We start from the raw sequence: 15,998 nt of genomic DNA on the forward strand, positions 1-15,998 counted from the left end.
AAACAAATAAAAAACACACAAAAGTTAATGACTGGAACAGATTATAATCCCAGTTACTGAGTTCTGAAGGCAGTTGGTCAAGAAGACTTCCAGATGGTGAGCTCAAAGCATTTTCAGAGGATGTGAGGGGAGACAGTGGCAATCTGATAGATCTTCCTGTTTTGCAGTTTGAATGTCTCTGGTGGTTTTTTGAGTGTCCCACATAACAATAGACATGAAGACTGTCCCCACACGAGTGAGGTGACTTCTCTGAAGTTGATATAAAGTTGTCCCACTTTAGCTTGCATGGCTCTGGGTAAAGGAGCCACGCAAGCTAAAAAGCCAATTTTAGTTCTCAATGATTCCAAGTCAGTAGGGTGAAGAAATATTGGAAACATTAGTTTGGAGAGTTGCAGCCAGATATTCGAGGAAACAAGAAGAATTCATTATCCAGTCCAGTTTATAGGTAGAAAAAAAAAACCTGAAAAACAATTAACAGAACTAGAATCTAATATCCACAAGTGTGTATTATGTTTCTACTGAAACATAATTTTTCTCTCTACAATCATCTCCATTTCTATCAAAGATAACCATAGTAAGACTAATTTGTTTGCAAATTCAGTCTAGTTTCAATAAACTTGGCCTGATTATTTACATAGGGACAGCAAGAATAGTGATTGACCATATAGGCTCTTTTAAGTTTGTTTTGTTAGAATCATATATAAGAAATCTGAGACTGAACTTTTAAAAGCCTCTCTAGGCTAGGAAACAAAGTCCAAAACTTGCCATCAACTTTGCCTGCAGTATCTAGAGATTTGGATGAATTCCTCTCTTCTCGAGTTCCCCCCAAATATTCTGAAGTTCCTGCACCTGCCAAGAAGTAACCTTCCTTAGTCACCTGGTAACCCCTACTGGGAGCCAGGCCAGGTAAACAAGGTACCAGGCCAATTTTTCCAAGGGGCTTTATTGACTCCATAAAGTCAACCTTCATTCCTTAAAGCTGTCTGGTCATATCTGAGTCTATGCATTTCTCTTTCAAATATGACATTCTAGTCAAAGCCTTGGTAATATATTCAATGGTTCCAATTGTGTCCTGTTACAAGGAAAACAGATTCTTATTGACATGCCCTTTGTTAAAGATCTGAGAGTTCATTATAATGCAGTTGTCAAGGAAATCTGATTATTTCTGTAACAAACAACATTTTAAGATGATAATTGGAATTATTACTGATACCATTACCTATCACATTTTTAGGAATTTCATATATAATTTCTGGAACACTTATATTAATAACATATATCTATACAAGGATATCCATAAAGATGGTTTAGCATTGTTTCTTATTTGACAATGCTTCTCATGTAATTTAACATATCAAATAAGCCCAATTATTATAATGTCTCGCTTTTTATAAGGAGAGAGAATAAATCTTTTGAGATGTTCCGGGGTCCTCTGTAAAATCCCAAAGTTACTTCCAGGTCAAAAAAAGTCACTTAAAATTTGATTTTGGGAAGTTTGTCAAAAATATCAAAAGGTTGTGGACACTTGACTAAACAGGATCACAGTCATTATGAAACAATACTTAATTATCTACTTAACCAAAAGGACAAAAAATATTAAAGACAATATTACAGTTACAGCAGGTTACATAGTTGTGAGCAAAACTAAGTTATTTTAATAGTGAGAAGATTCAGTTTTCTTAAGTAATCGAAGACCTGATTAAGATAACATGAAGACAGGAAATTTTTCATAAAACAAAAAAATCTTTGCTTTCTAGCCAGATTACTTAAAAGGTAAAGAAAAACATTTCACAATATCTTATTAAGTGCAATAGTTCAAGAAAGCTTTCTACTTTTAGCAGATGAAAGAAAATTAAGTTTTAGTTTTACGTAAGTGCACTATTGATATCAAAGCTTATTTTTTAAAACCCTTAAAATAAATTCATTCCATTTTAGCCATCTTGACTACACAAAGTAAAATTCTCTCTCTCTCTTTCATTTTTCCCAACTTTCTATACCATTTTGTCCTTTGTTTTCCTCTTTCTCATTCTAAAATAAAGTTTTACTTTTAAGACAAATTTACTTTCTTTTTCCTTAAAAAATATATCTCCATACTTCATACCTTTTCTTGCCAAAAACACATCCTACTTTCCTTGCATACAGGGTTGTATCTCTCATTATTTCTAGCAGCTTTAATTACATATGCTAATTAGAATTCTTAACCCTTAGAAACTTTAATTTCTAGCTAAAACTAAGAAGGAAGCAATTGTGAACTGACTGTTACACCAGCGTTCTTTACATTGGTAAATTTATGAATGCATTTCATAATTTCTAGAAACACACATTACCTCATAGCACAATTTTTCAATGTGGCAGAAGCCAAGTTTACTAACAGACCCAAATATCTTTGGTTCCTCTGTAATAAGAGGTCAAAAGTAAATAAACTTAGACTTGGTTAGCAATTAACGTTTCAGTATTTTCTCTTATTTGGAAATGATCTAGACATTCAGTGAATTCCCATCATTAAACTTAGCAAAACTCTGAAGTTTCAAGTTACCAAAGAGATTTGGGAAACTATTTTCTTTTTAAAGTATTTTTTAAAAATTAATTAATTAATTAATTTTTGGCTGCGTTGGGTCTTTGTTGCCACGTGGGCTTTCTCTAGTTGCGGCGAGCGGGGGCTACTCTTCGTTGCGGTGCGTGGGCTTCTCATTGTGGGGGCTTCTCTTGTTGCAGAGCACGGGCTCTAGGCGCACGGGCTTCAGTAGCTGTGGCATGCGGGCTCAGTAGTTGCTCCACGGCATGTGGGATCTTCCCAGACCGGGGCTCGAACCCATGTCCCCTGTATTGGCAGACGGATTCTTAACCACCGTGCCACCAGAGAAGTTCCTTTGGGAAACTATTTTTAAGTAGAAATCCCATAACACATAATTATTGCTAAAAAGTTGACCTACACTCTTATTCCAATTACATATATCTAAATTATTTTCTCCCAACAATGATGTTTAGACTACCAAGGAACTTTCATTAGACAGTAGCCAAGGTCAGCCATCATGCCGAGCTACTTTTCTTGCTGACAAATTTTGTGTTAACATGAATTTGTTTAACAAGTAAACCCAGGTAGGATAAAAGTTGTTTATCTGAATTATATTTAATGCTGACAGCTCTGAAGAAATACCTATCTTAATTAAACCAAACATAAATTAGATTTATTTATCAAAGATTATTCCAGATCATGTGAACTTGAAAAACATTTGGGTTAGTCTCTATATTTCTGAGTTTTAGGAATACTCAATTCATAAGTGCTTATTTTTAAGCCAATTAAGTAGAGCTCTTTTACAAAGTAATTTTGGCAATGTCATCTGCAGGTAGAAAGAAAAAAAATCACATAAATATAACATACATCCATAGACATACATAAACATGCAGGCAGATACGAGACCCTATAACTTCCGTTCCAAGATTTTAGCCATGAATCAGGTACAACGATATAAAACTCACTAGTTTATAAATAATAGTTGAATACAAATTGGCAGATGGAACGATTTAAGGTTACCTGCTGCAGTGGCTAAAGCTTTTTACTAACATTTGTGGAGAAGACTTTTAAGATTTATATTTGTCCTTGACAAGTAAGCTTAAGGAGGCTGTGGACTAGACTTCAGGCAAGAGAGTTTTTATAGCATTTTGCATTTTAAAAGGCCTCCTTCTACATGTCCCAAATCTAGTCCGCTTTGCTTCCGTCTCAGGAGTTTGTGGGCAAGAGTTTTAGTCACCTCCTGAGGTGTTTACATTTCAAAGACATGGTAAGATATATATCTTCAAGAGACAGAGAAAGAATGTAAATTTTATCCTAGGAGTTTTAGTGCCTTTTGGATGGTTATGGCAGTCCCAATAAAATGTAGTAAAGCTGCCCTGTAATTAGGGAGAGTCCTCTGTGAAAATAATTCTCTGGACTCAAGGTCAAGTGGGACCTCTTCAGGGTTGGAAGCAAAGAGGGGATCATTTGGGTCACTATGGTCATGAAAATGATAAACACATCGGCCCTTGCCAGTTTTGCACAGCATCTTATAATGTTTTCCATTAACCGTGAGCCTTAGCAATGATCACTGATGGGAGGATGGGCCCAGCACCAGGCAATAAATATCCAAGTGAGGAGAGGAAAGACCCTGATACAGACATCATTGGCTCCAGGGCCTTTGCCTTCCCATTTCCCTCTTTCTCCTCCGTAGAGGCCTCGCTAGTCCTGTCAGCTTTCCCGCGGGCCGCAGGGATACCTCGTGAGGCGTGGCTTCTAGTTGGACCTCCTCCCCCGGTCTCGCAAGGCGCCCTGGGGAGGAGCGCGGAAGCTCCAGAGCCCTTTGCAAACTCTCGCGGCCTTTGCGAGTGCGCGCCCGACTGAGCTCTGGAGCCTCGCGACAGCTCCTGCAGGTATTTTTATCTGAAAAGGAGCGGTGAGCTGACGCCACCAGCGGGTGCCCGTCTAGTTCCGGGCTCCTTAGAAGAGTCACACGCGACGAGGTGGCAGCGCGCACGTCTCCGGTTTCACTGTGACGCGGTGTGGTGACCGCCGCGTGTGATGAGCTACAGTGAAGGCCTCCCTGCTTCCCGCGGAGCTTTCCGGGACGCCCTTCTCCCGACCTCGGCTGCCCCAGCCCAGCGGCTCCACAGCCCGTTCTTGTGCGGTAGCACAGGCGCTTTGGGTACCTCTTTTTTTTTTTTTTTTTTCCAACATCTTTATTGGAGTGTAATTGCTCTGCAATGTTGGTTAGCTTATGCTGTATAACAAAGTGAATCAGCTGTACATATACATACATCCCCATATCCCCTTCCTCTTGTGTCTCTCTCCCACCCTCCCTATCCCACCCCTCGAGCTGATCTCCCTGTGCTATGGGGCTGCTTCCCACTAGCTATCTATTTTACATTTGGTAGTGTATATATGTCCATGACACCCTCTCACTTCCTCCCAGCTTCCCTTTCCCCTTCCCCGTGTCCTCAAGTCCATTCTCTATGTCTGTGTCTTTATTCCTGTCCTGCCCCTACATTCTTCAGAACCTTTTTTTTTTTTAGATTCCATATATGTGTGTTAGCATACGGTATTTGTTTTTCTCTTTCTGACGTACTTCACTCTGTATGACAGACTCTAGGTCCATCCACCTCACTACAAATAACTCAGTTTCATTCCGTTTTATGGCTGAGTAATATTCCATTGTATATACGTGCCACATCTTCTTTATCCATTCATCTGTTGATGGACACTTAGGTTGCTTCCATGTCCTGGCTACTGTAAATAGTGCTGCAGTGAACATTGTGGTACATGACTCTTTGAATTATGGTTTTCTCAGGGTATATGCCCAGTCGTGGGATTGCTGGATCATATGGTAATTCTATTTTTAGTTTTTTAAGGAACCTCCATACTGTTTTCCATAGTGGCCGTACCAATTTACATGCCCACCAACAGTGCAAGAGGGTTCCCCTTTCTCCACACCCCCTCCAGCATTGATTGTTTGTAGACGTTTTGATGATGGCCATTCTGACTGGCGCGAGGTGATACAGTTTTCCACTCTTCTCAGTCTGTCCCCGGAAGTGCCGCGTTGAAGAGGGTCCGCTCATCCTCGTGGGAACTGGACACGTTGAAAGGTGAGGACATGCCTCACGGTGGCGTCCGACGGTGGCCACAGCCAGAAGCAGGTCCCAGAGCAGGACGCGCAGCGGGCAGCCCTTGCTGTGAGTGAAGCTAGGGGGCGGCGGGGGTGAGCGCGTGTCCCTGTCCATAAGCAGCTGGCTGGTGGCGGAACCGAGGCGCAGACCCAGCAGAAACGCTAGTTGCGAGGATAACCGAGCCGCCTGTGAACCGGGTCAGAACCAGAGTCCCAGGCAGCTGCACCGCTGGTCTCCTTAGAGAACGTTCGAATGCGAGAGCCCCTCTGGCCTGGCAGAAGGCACAGCTTTGTGACACGGCTTCTGGCCGGGTCTGGGGGACGCTTTTAACCCAGTACTGGAACTCAGGTGCCTTCACTCGCATAAAGAAATCGTTGCTCGGAAGACACCTTGCCGAGCCGAACCCCTCTCCGGGTGGAAGTCAGGCTTCCCCGGAGCCCCAGGGGGACAAATGCAGCCTCGGTGTCTATTTTTGCCCGAGCGGCCCGCGCGTCGCTCTGGGGGGGACTCGCCGGCTCTGGATCCCACAGTCAGCTTCAATCCTCCCTCCTACTAGGGTTGAGGGGACGGGAGGTGACAGGGCTGTGCCACGCCCCAGCACTGTTTGGCTTTGTTTGAGCAACGCAGGGAGCACCTCACGCGGGCCGGGCCTTGCGTACTTTTCCTGAGAGGTGCTGCAGATAGAAGAGCCTGTTGACCTTGCACGTGCTGGGGAAGGGAGTGGGGGAGTGCACAGGGGGAAGACAAGCCCGCCTTGAAAATCACGAAAGCGCAGAAAAGCCGGAGGGAGCTAAGAGGTCAGGGCGCAGGGGGCTGGAGGTCAGGGCGCAAGGGGCTCAGGATACGTGGTATCTCGGAGGAAACGAGCACACAGCCTGGATGGATCTTTAATATAGTTATGGATTTTAGGGTCTTTAGAGATACTGGCCAGCTGATGCATTTTGGCAGCTATGAGTAACAAACAATTCAGAGCCCATGGCAAACAAATAAGAAACCCACAATAGCCAATTAGTTCCCCTGTCTCCTTCCTGCTGCATAAAAAAAGGTTTGAATTTCAGTTAAGGTAGAGTCTGATCCCAGCTTCCACTTCTTGATTTTCTCCCACCACCTTAATCTTACATGTTGTTACTGGAAATATTGATGGATGACATTCCTGCTAGCCCTCTTTGTAGGTGGCTGCTCTTCTCCAGGGTGTCCCAATGGATGTTTCCAGGATTGCGATCTGTATCCACTAGTGCAACATGCACAGGGTCTGTGGGAAAAGCTTCTAGGCCTCTGGAGTGTAACACCAGAACCTTGGCATGTTTGTGTGCCCCAGCACTGGGCAACACTCAAGAGGCTTCCATGGGGTTTTCGCATTTATCAAGGAGCTGGTGTACCTCCTCAGGGTTCTTAGGAGGCACTGGCTCTAGATATTCAGAACACTTGCATTTGTCCATTAATTTTTTAGCAACATGGTGCCAAGGACCATGATATCCCACTGGGCCAGGGGACGAAGAATTACAGCAGCGAGTAAAGCAGTGGCTCAGAGACCACAGGCCTCTGTTGTATTTTCCGTCTGGTGGTGCCACTAGTTTCCACTTGCAAGTCTATTTGTCTTCTGAGTTAGGACAGACTGGGAACAACCCACTGACTCAGTGGTTGCAGGTAGAGATCTCCTGTCCTCCTTACTTAATGAAATCCTTTCCTCAAGCCTTTAGCCCAGAGCGTCTCCTTGGGCCGTGACAATAGTCTTGCGATCCAACCCACCCTCCTTAACTCTCTTGGCCTTGAGGCATGGAGAACAGTTATGCACATTAATAGTCAATTAAGGCCTTTATAATTACTGGTCTAATCATCTTGTCGGACCATATGGCCTTGATCACGCTAGTCTGGGGAGGTTGTTGGATTATTATGGCAGCCATGATCTTTGGGGTTGGATACCACAGGCCACACTTGACAGAGGTAATATGCAAAAGCACATGGCAGCACGACAGACCCCCACCAAGTGGTGGTCCTTTCCCAGATGGTGTTACTCACCTGAGTTAGGTGGTTACTAAGCAAGTTGCAGGTAAAGGGCATTTCCCTTGGTTACTTACGAGGGCTATCATGCAATCCTGCCCACTATGCGAATTGTTGTGTGCCAGTCTCAGACTGTCGATAGTAAGAGAGTAATGCTATTGGCTGGAAATGCCTGGAGCCACTCACCTGGGCCCCAGTGAGCTTCCCACAGACATCTCCCTTTTCCGAACCAACGTTACCACTGGCCAGACCCTTGTGGTTCTTATTATGATTGCGAGACGCCCTCAGCAATAACCACCCAGCAACTTGGAAGAAAAACAGTGTATTACTTACAAGCCCTGGAGCATACCAGGCACACCCCAGGACACACAGGGGGGTTGCAGGTAGAGAGAGAGAGAGAGAGTGAGCATGGGCCTTGGGTTCTGCTTTTATTGGGGTTGAGGGTGGAACCCTGGGGCTTCATGGGCTCACTCTTTATTGGCAAGTTTAAAACATAAGAGCTGGAATTTAAAGCGTGGGAAAAGAGAAAAAGAAAAAGTGGCCCAAGTGGCCAGTTATCTAAATCGACCAAGATCCCTAAAACAAAGCATCTTCCTGATGGGGGTTGAGGAGGTGCATGTGTCCTGACTCCTTATCTTGTCGTTTGGCTGCACTGTGTTTGTTCGAGATAGACTTCCTTCAAGTGCAGTGGATGCCTTGGCAATTGAAGCTTATGTCAAGCACTTGCATTAGAAAAAGAAGCGCCAACTGTCAGGGTATAAACTACAGAGAGGTTGTATAGGTTAGCACAGGAGAGAGTCCTAAGAGTTAAGATGAGGTTGCCTGAAGCTTTATTCCCAAGGCCTTTGATCTCACCATGGGACTTCTTTTTACCTTAATGATACTGTATATTGAGCAACCTCTGTAAGTCAGGCACTTGATCCATTATCTCTAGTATGAGGTAGGTAGTCTTAACCCCATTTTACAGATGGTGGAGCTGATGCTCAGAGCAGTTAAGGTAAGTTACAGAGCTAGTACATGGTCAAGCTCAAATTGAAATCCAAGTTTGTTCAAGGCTTCTAAGGCTGTGCTCCCTACTCAGCACTGAAGTGCCTCCACTGTAGACCCTGGCCATGCGGGTAGTGTTCGGTTCAGTAAGGCAGGTGTTACACGAGGGGGAAAATGCGTTTATATCATTTCTTATTTATTTCAAATTAATTGTAATTTGCCCTTCCAAAATATATTCTGCTGGGTGACTGCTTTATCTCAGAGAGGGCTAAATAGCATTGTACACCTTGATTTTTTTACACTTCACTGATGGAGAATTTCTTTTTTTTCTCTTAATACTCCAAATAATGTCTAACTACCACAGAAAAAAATAAGCCACTTTCTGCATCCATATGGAAAAAAGGAAGAATAGCGGTGACACTAAAGATGCATTTGATCAAACTATTTCATTTCTGGCATTGCTGATCTAGTTAATCTCTCCTCATCTAGAAAGATGTAGAGCCTGGAGCAGGGGGGTGGAGGTGGGATGTCCTTACCGATGTCACTAAGTCAGTGAGACTCTGCAGTGGGAGACTGATGGAGGGGGACAGATTCCAGAGGCCTCTAACCACACCCAGAGCAGGTCTGCAGGGCATATGATGGACCTGTCCCAAGAAGTGACGGAATCAAGAGGTTTGTTTGTTTGATTGCAATTCATGACAGATTGATAACCGCAAAGGCATTCAAGCTTGGTGTTTCGCCCCCCTTCTCTTTAACACTACAGCTCGTAAGGCGAGTCAGGCATCTGGTGGTTGTTAGATGGCTGTGTTGCATCATCCTTATGATTGCTGGGAAACATCTCCCAGCATTGGTGCGATTGGAGAGAAGACGATGGGGCACGAAATGGCCTCATCCGGTTTACATCTTCATTACTGCGCTTCTCACATACCTGCTTACATCTGGAAAAAATCTCCAGGTAAACCTCTTGGGCTCTTTTTCTAAAGAGCAACTGTAATTATTAGGGCTATACCCAAATTCAGCTTAAAATAGGTATGTGGCTGAACTTCAGCCAAAATCCTGTGCCTGTCGAAAAGAACTTTTCTTTTTTTTTAACATCTAATTACATAGGAGGAGCCTTTCCCCACACATGGCCAGTGGGTTTCCTGGTGCTCTACACCCAAGGCTTCTATTTATGCCCTTAGGGAAAAGGCAAGGAGATTTTAGGGAAAAAACTTAGAGATCTCCTCAAATCTCCCACTGACTTTTTTTCTTAGTACCAAATCCCAGAATTCTAATATGCACTGCAGGTCATGTCAAAATTTTACGAACGTCAAGTCTTTTCCCCACTAGGTACTATCACAAACTATCTTACCAAGTAACAGCATCACAAAAACCTTTCTGTTTTACTGTTTACTGCTTGTTCCCCTTGTACAGGATTTATCCACTCAGCACACATTGGTTGAGCACTTGCCTGGGTACCAAGCCCTGTGCCAGGCACAGGAAACCTAAAACTGAGTAAGATTCAATGCTTGCGGTTAGTTGGAAAAACAGACACACAGCTAATTACACATCATACTGGAATGTTGCATAAGGTTACATGGAAGTGTGAACAAAACATTGTGAGAACTCAGTTGAAAGAAGAATGAATTGTGCCGAAGGAAAGGGATGTAGCAGAGTGGGTGGCAGTCAAGGAAGGCTTCATTTAGAGATGAAACATAAGCTGAGCGTTGAAAAATATGTGGCATTTCACATAGACGAGAATAATACAAGGTCATCCAGAGAAACAAGAGGGAATGGAGAAGTTAGTAAGGAACTTAGGGGGGCTCTGACTTTTTCATATATGCTTCTGTTTCCTTTGATAAGTAGTGGTTTTCCAAGATCGTCTTGTGATACGGTACTTTTTCATTTGTCTCCCCTCTCCTTTTTTTTTTTTTTTTTTTAATTTATTTATTTATATTTTTGGCTGTGTTGGGTCTTCGCTTCTGTGCGAGGGCTTTCTCTAGTTGCGGCAAGTGGGGGCCACTCTTCATCGCGGTGCGCGGGCCTCTCACTATCACGGCCTCTCTTGTTGCAGAGCACAGGCTCCAGACGCGCAGGCTCAGTAGTTGTGGCTCACAGGCCTAGTTGCTCCGCGGCATGTGGAGTCTTCCCAGACCAGGGCTCGAACCCATGTCCCCAGCATTGGCAGGCAGATTCTCAACCACTGCGCCACCAGGGAAGCCCTTCCCTCTCCTTTTAAAAACATTTAGCCTCAGTAAAAATTCATATATACAAATACTATTATATGATATATAATATATATGATATGTGATATGTATGATACATTTGTTATATATGTATAAATATATATATACATATATACATATATATATAGAGAGAGAGAGAGAGAGAGAGAACCATAAGGCAGAGGAAGAGGAGGATAGAAGGAAGAGGAGGATCTTAGAAAGAGGTCTCAGTCTTCATTTCTGCCTTCTCCATGCCCAGTGCCTCCAAAGAGAAAGCGCCTCTGCAAAGTCTTTCATATCTGCTTCCACCTCTGTTCTACTCCCTGTGCTCAAGGGCGGGCCATCATGAGCTCATCTGGACCACTGCAGCAGTTGCCAAATTGGCTTCCTGTCTCCAGGCTCCCTCCTTCCTTCCAGATGCCACAGTGCAGCCAGTGATCTTTTGAAAGTATAAATCTGGTCATCTGGCTGCATCCACTCTAGGCTGTAGCACGAACACACTGTAACAGAGCCTACAAAGGCCCTTCACAATCTGGCTACAACCTGCCCCTTCCAGACTCATCTCTCCCCTCCCCTCCCTCACCCCTACCCGCAGCCTCTGTAGATAAACTTCTTGCCACCGGGGCACATACTTTCGCCTGAAATATCCTTCTTGCCTTTTCTGAGTGGTAGGCTTGAGTCATCCTTCAAATCCAAGCATAACATCTCTTTTATGAAGTACATTCCCAATTTCCTCTCCTCCCCTAGCACAAATGGATTCCCATTATCATTTGTCTGTGCCTTGATTCTCAAGTTCAACACATTGAATAATTGTCTCCCTCACTAGATTTGGAGCTCTACTTGAGGACAGACACTTTGAATAAATCATCTTAGTGCGGATGCCTGGAACAAAGACTTAAGAGTTTTTGTTTCACTTAGAGTTAGACTCACTCTAAGTGAAACAGATGGTGGAGTTCCTTTTCCACTCCACTTCTCTCTCAGTTTCTTTGCCTTCTCCCATCTTTTCTTCTAACACTCCACCTAGATCTGTCCTCTGGGCACTGCACATGTCCCCAAGCCTCTTTCGTCATGATCCTTCTAGGAGCTTAATCTGATAGATGACAGCTACTGCCTACCCCCTGAATTTATTAGAGGTGGACTCAATGTTAAAATTCACTATCTCATCTGATCTTCTGGGTGAGATAGAAGTCACAGACTAGAGGCTGAAAGTGTGTTTTCTTTGCCGACGCTTTTTTAAAAACATATTTTTACCAATATTTAAAAATCAGGACATCTCACATAAAAATCCAAAATTTACCATTCTTTTGGATAGAAGGACAATCTGGCAATTCTGGGTAGCTATCAGATAGTACTAAGTAGCAGCTGAGTACTTGAGGTGAGGATGACATTTCCAGTTTGCCACAAGCCTTACCACTTCCTATGGGCTCCCATTTATCTTCCTATGTATGCTGTTTTATTGTTTCTTATAATAGACAAATGTGTTTTGAATCCGTGTCTCAACCAAAATCTAAAATAAAATATAGACTCTGGAGGCCATGTGACTTTTTGTTTTAATTTACCTATCTTGTGTAGGTGTCTGATTTATGACCCTTGAGGTAGGTAATTTTTTTTTAAAGTTTTCCTTTTATTTTAAATGTTATTGGCCCCATGGCATGCAGAATCTTAGTTCCCTGACCAGGGATCAAACCTGTGCCCCCTTCAGTGGAAGTGCAGAGTCCTAACCACTGTGCCGCCAGGGAATTCCCGGTAGGTAATATTTTTATCTTTATTTTACAAACGAGGAAACGGAGGCAATGGAGGTTAAATAACTTCACCATGATTATATATCTAGGAAGCATCAGGGCAAAGACAGGCCATTTGACTGCAAAGTTCATCCTCTTAAATGGAGACTTTTTGGTCCTGCAGTTCTGTAAATAAAAATCCTTGAGCTTGCACACCTAGTATATACATTTACTTCTAAATTATGTACATCCATCACTATAGTAGTATAGTATGCACAGTCTAAAATATATACAAAGGTGGAAGAATTTAAAAGATGAGTTTAAAAATGTTAAACTCAAGTTTAAAAGTAATTTAAATGTTATTTTAAGGGTACCAAAAATATTTTTGCCTTTACTAAAATACTAAAATTTTAGGTAAAATTTTTAGTGAAAGCAGCGTGATTTGAATAAGCCATTATTTTTCAAAATCTGGATTTAACAGTTTTTGAAACAATGTTTGAAGGTCTGGATCTAAATTCAATTTATTTTAATACTTGCTTAAGTGGTTGATATAACTGAAAACTACATTCCATGACATCCTAACAGAAAGTTACATCGTGGGCTCACTTACGGATCATGACACTCATTTTTTAATCCCAACCACTGGTGTACAAAGGTGTCTCTGGACTTTTGGTTATTGGATCTTCATATTCCCAGATATCAATAAGGTATTATTGCAAATTATTCATATATTAAAAAAAAACATTCAGCAAATGTGAAAATCCATTGTACAGTATTGAAAGCAGATTTTAAAATTCTGATCCTAAGTTTTATAAGCATTCAGATGTGAAAGATTATTTAAGGTAAGACATACATCTTTTTTGGCAATAAAAATCACACAGAAATGGACAGTTCCAGATACCCATTTTCATAATGGTCCCTCCAGAACCTGAATTTCTTTTGAAAAGCAGTTATTCATTGTTGAGGTGTCACTTTCACCTGAAAGGAATGGATTGAGTGTATTTTTCAAAGATTATTGTTAGATAGCATACTACTAACAGGCACTTGTCATCACAGAAAATGTTGGAAAATTTGGAACTTAAAAAAAAAACGAAACTCATCTTTAGGATTGATAACCCTTCCATGAAATGGCCAGCAAGTATAAAATATTTTCATAGCTATTACCTATCTCACTGCAACATATTTTAAAGATTGCCCGTATTTCCAGGATTTATTTTTATAAAATTAACCACAGCAATGACATACTGTAGCACTTCTGGCTTCAATCCCTTAGTGAGAAGTCTTGTTGGTACTTAAATACTGAAGGGGAAGATGTTCAGGTGCAGTGCTCTTTCTGGAGCCTTCTTGTGGAATCCATTCTTTTCCCCAGTACTCTAGTCAAAGCAGGCATGGCACTGGTGGTCACATTTACAGTTTGCCATTACACATTATGTTTATTAAATCAGTTATTTCCATTTTTCCTTTACTGGCTCACAAAAAAAGTAGTTCTTCATTATTGAAACAAAATCTAGCAAATACCATGAGCTGAGATGTGACAGAGACATCTATATTTAATGCACTGCAAAGCAAACTTCTAGGTAGTTTGTCCAATGACTCATTTCTTCACATCTTCAGCATGTTTTCTCTGCACCTTCCAATGGCACTTTTCTTTCTGTAAATATATTTTGGTTTGTTACCATCTTCTTTTCATATTACTTTGTATACTTTCATCAGGGCAGGAAAAACAATTGGTGTGTGGCCTTTCATAGTTTACTAAACATGAATCATTACATTTATGGAAGGTTGATAGTGTACTGAGTATTATGTGCTGCTAAACATCGCTGAAAAAAATTGTAAATTTTGTTTTCCTGTTCTGAGCATTTGGTAACTAAATATTGAGCTCACAGTTATGGTTTCATATTATCAACTGCTGGTAACTCAAGGCACCATATCTACTTTAGAGCAAGTTCACTGTTAATCACAGTGGGTGTAAATTGATATTTCATATACTCAGCCTAATCACCTCACATTTTTTGCTGACTTCTTGATGGATCTGGTCGTTGCTTATACCTCAGAACGTGGCTGACACAGAGCTCTAATCAGAAGCGGCATCTCTGTCATTTACTTGTGCTCGTTTGGGCTTTCATTTTTATTATCTTCAGTCTGCACTTTAGTTGCGGAAATTATCTGAAGGCACTTGTCAATACTCTGAGGGTTCATTTCTTTAACTATAGATTATCTATAAATCTTCTAGTAACACATGCATGTGCCTCTAGTAACACTGGAGGTGAAGATCCCCCACGTTTCCCTGACACTGTGTGTGACATGTGACCACTGTTCCTGTGAACCTAGTGAGGGCACAAACATCCCTACATCAGACACAGGTTGTCCTTACTTTTCGTGGTAATGTGAGACCACAAAAATTACCATGCAAGCTGAAACCATGCAAATCGATCTTAATAATCAATTGGAAAATTCCAACTTTTCCATGACTCAAAAAATTTGGTTAAAGTGTTGAAAGCTCTTTTACAGTCTGTTGTAAGTGTAGAGGGAAAGGAAAAACAGTAAAACAAATACTTATTTAGTATGCTGTAATTTAACACATTACAAATATTGGGAATGAAAGTGTTTTATTTCTTTGTAAAAAATTGAGTAGTTTGGTTAGCACTTGCCTTCTCATTGTTTAACTTAAGACTCAGAGAGCATCCTTTCTGTACCGTGGTGACGTGTCTTATGCCACGTATCCACGGTCAGCTGGAGTGCTGGCTAAGGGCTGGCTGTTCTAACACGGCCACTCCTGGGGCAGCTTGCCTGTCCTGCATGCATCTCTCATGTCCCTCCAGTTGGCTGGCCGGGGCATGTTCTCATGGCAGTGACAGGGCTTTAAGAGAGAAAGTAGAAATGTGCAAGTGGTTTTTCAGACTTCTGCTTGTGTCATTTGTTACTGTCCCTTTGGCAAAAGCACGTTACATGACCATAGCTAGAACCGGTGTGGGCAGGCCTTACCAAAAGGGATGGGTATAAGAAAACATGAAAAATTGCAGCCGTAATGGAGTCAGTCAGGTCCAATAGAAGATACAGTAGGTCTTGGCCATGCTGTTTCCTGGCCATCATCTTAAGAAAGTTCCTTAATACCCCTGAACCTCAATTACAGGCATACTTCATTCTACCTTGCTTCGCTTTATCACACTGTGCAGACACTGCGTTTTTTACAAACGGAAGGTTGTGGCAACGCTGTGTCCAGCAAGTCTGTGGGCACCATTTGTCCACAGCGTTTGCTCACTTTGTGTGAATGTGTCACATTTTGGTCATTCTCACAGCATTTCAAACCCTCCACCAGAAGAAAGATCATGACTCACTAAAGGCTCAGATACTTGTTCGCGTTTTTTAGCGATAAGGTATTTTAAAATTCAGGTATGTACATTGGTTTTTTTAGACATAATGCTATTGCACACTTAATAGACTACAG

General features: G+C 42.0%; 1 long non-coding RNA gene across 1 annotated transcript in view; it reads left to right on the forward strand.

The window, feature by feature from the left end:
• Positions 1–4,365: 4,365 nt before the first annotated feature.
• LOC309609595 overlaps positions 4,366–15,998 on the forward strand; it is a 105,189-nt gene continuing 93,556 nt past the window's right edge. Inside the window, exons 1-2 of the long non-coding RNA XR_014233499.1 lie at positions 4,366–4,679; positions 5,550–5,616. This is a non-coding gene — a long non-coding RNA (uncharacterized lncRNA). The remainder of the gene's footprint in view (positions 4,680–5,549; positions 5,617–15,998) is intronic.

Source organism: Balaenoptera borealis, assembly GCF_965194805.1.
Source record: "Balaenoptera borealis genome assembly, chromosome: 13".
NCBI classification, from domain to species: Eukaryota; Metazoa; Chordata; class Mammalia; order Artiodactyla; family Balaenopteridae; genus Balaenoptera; species Balaenoptera borealis.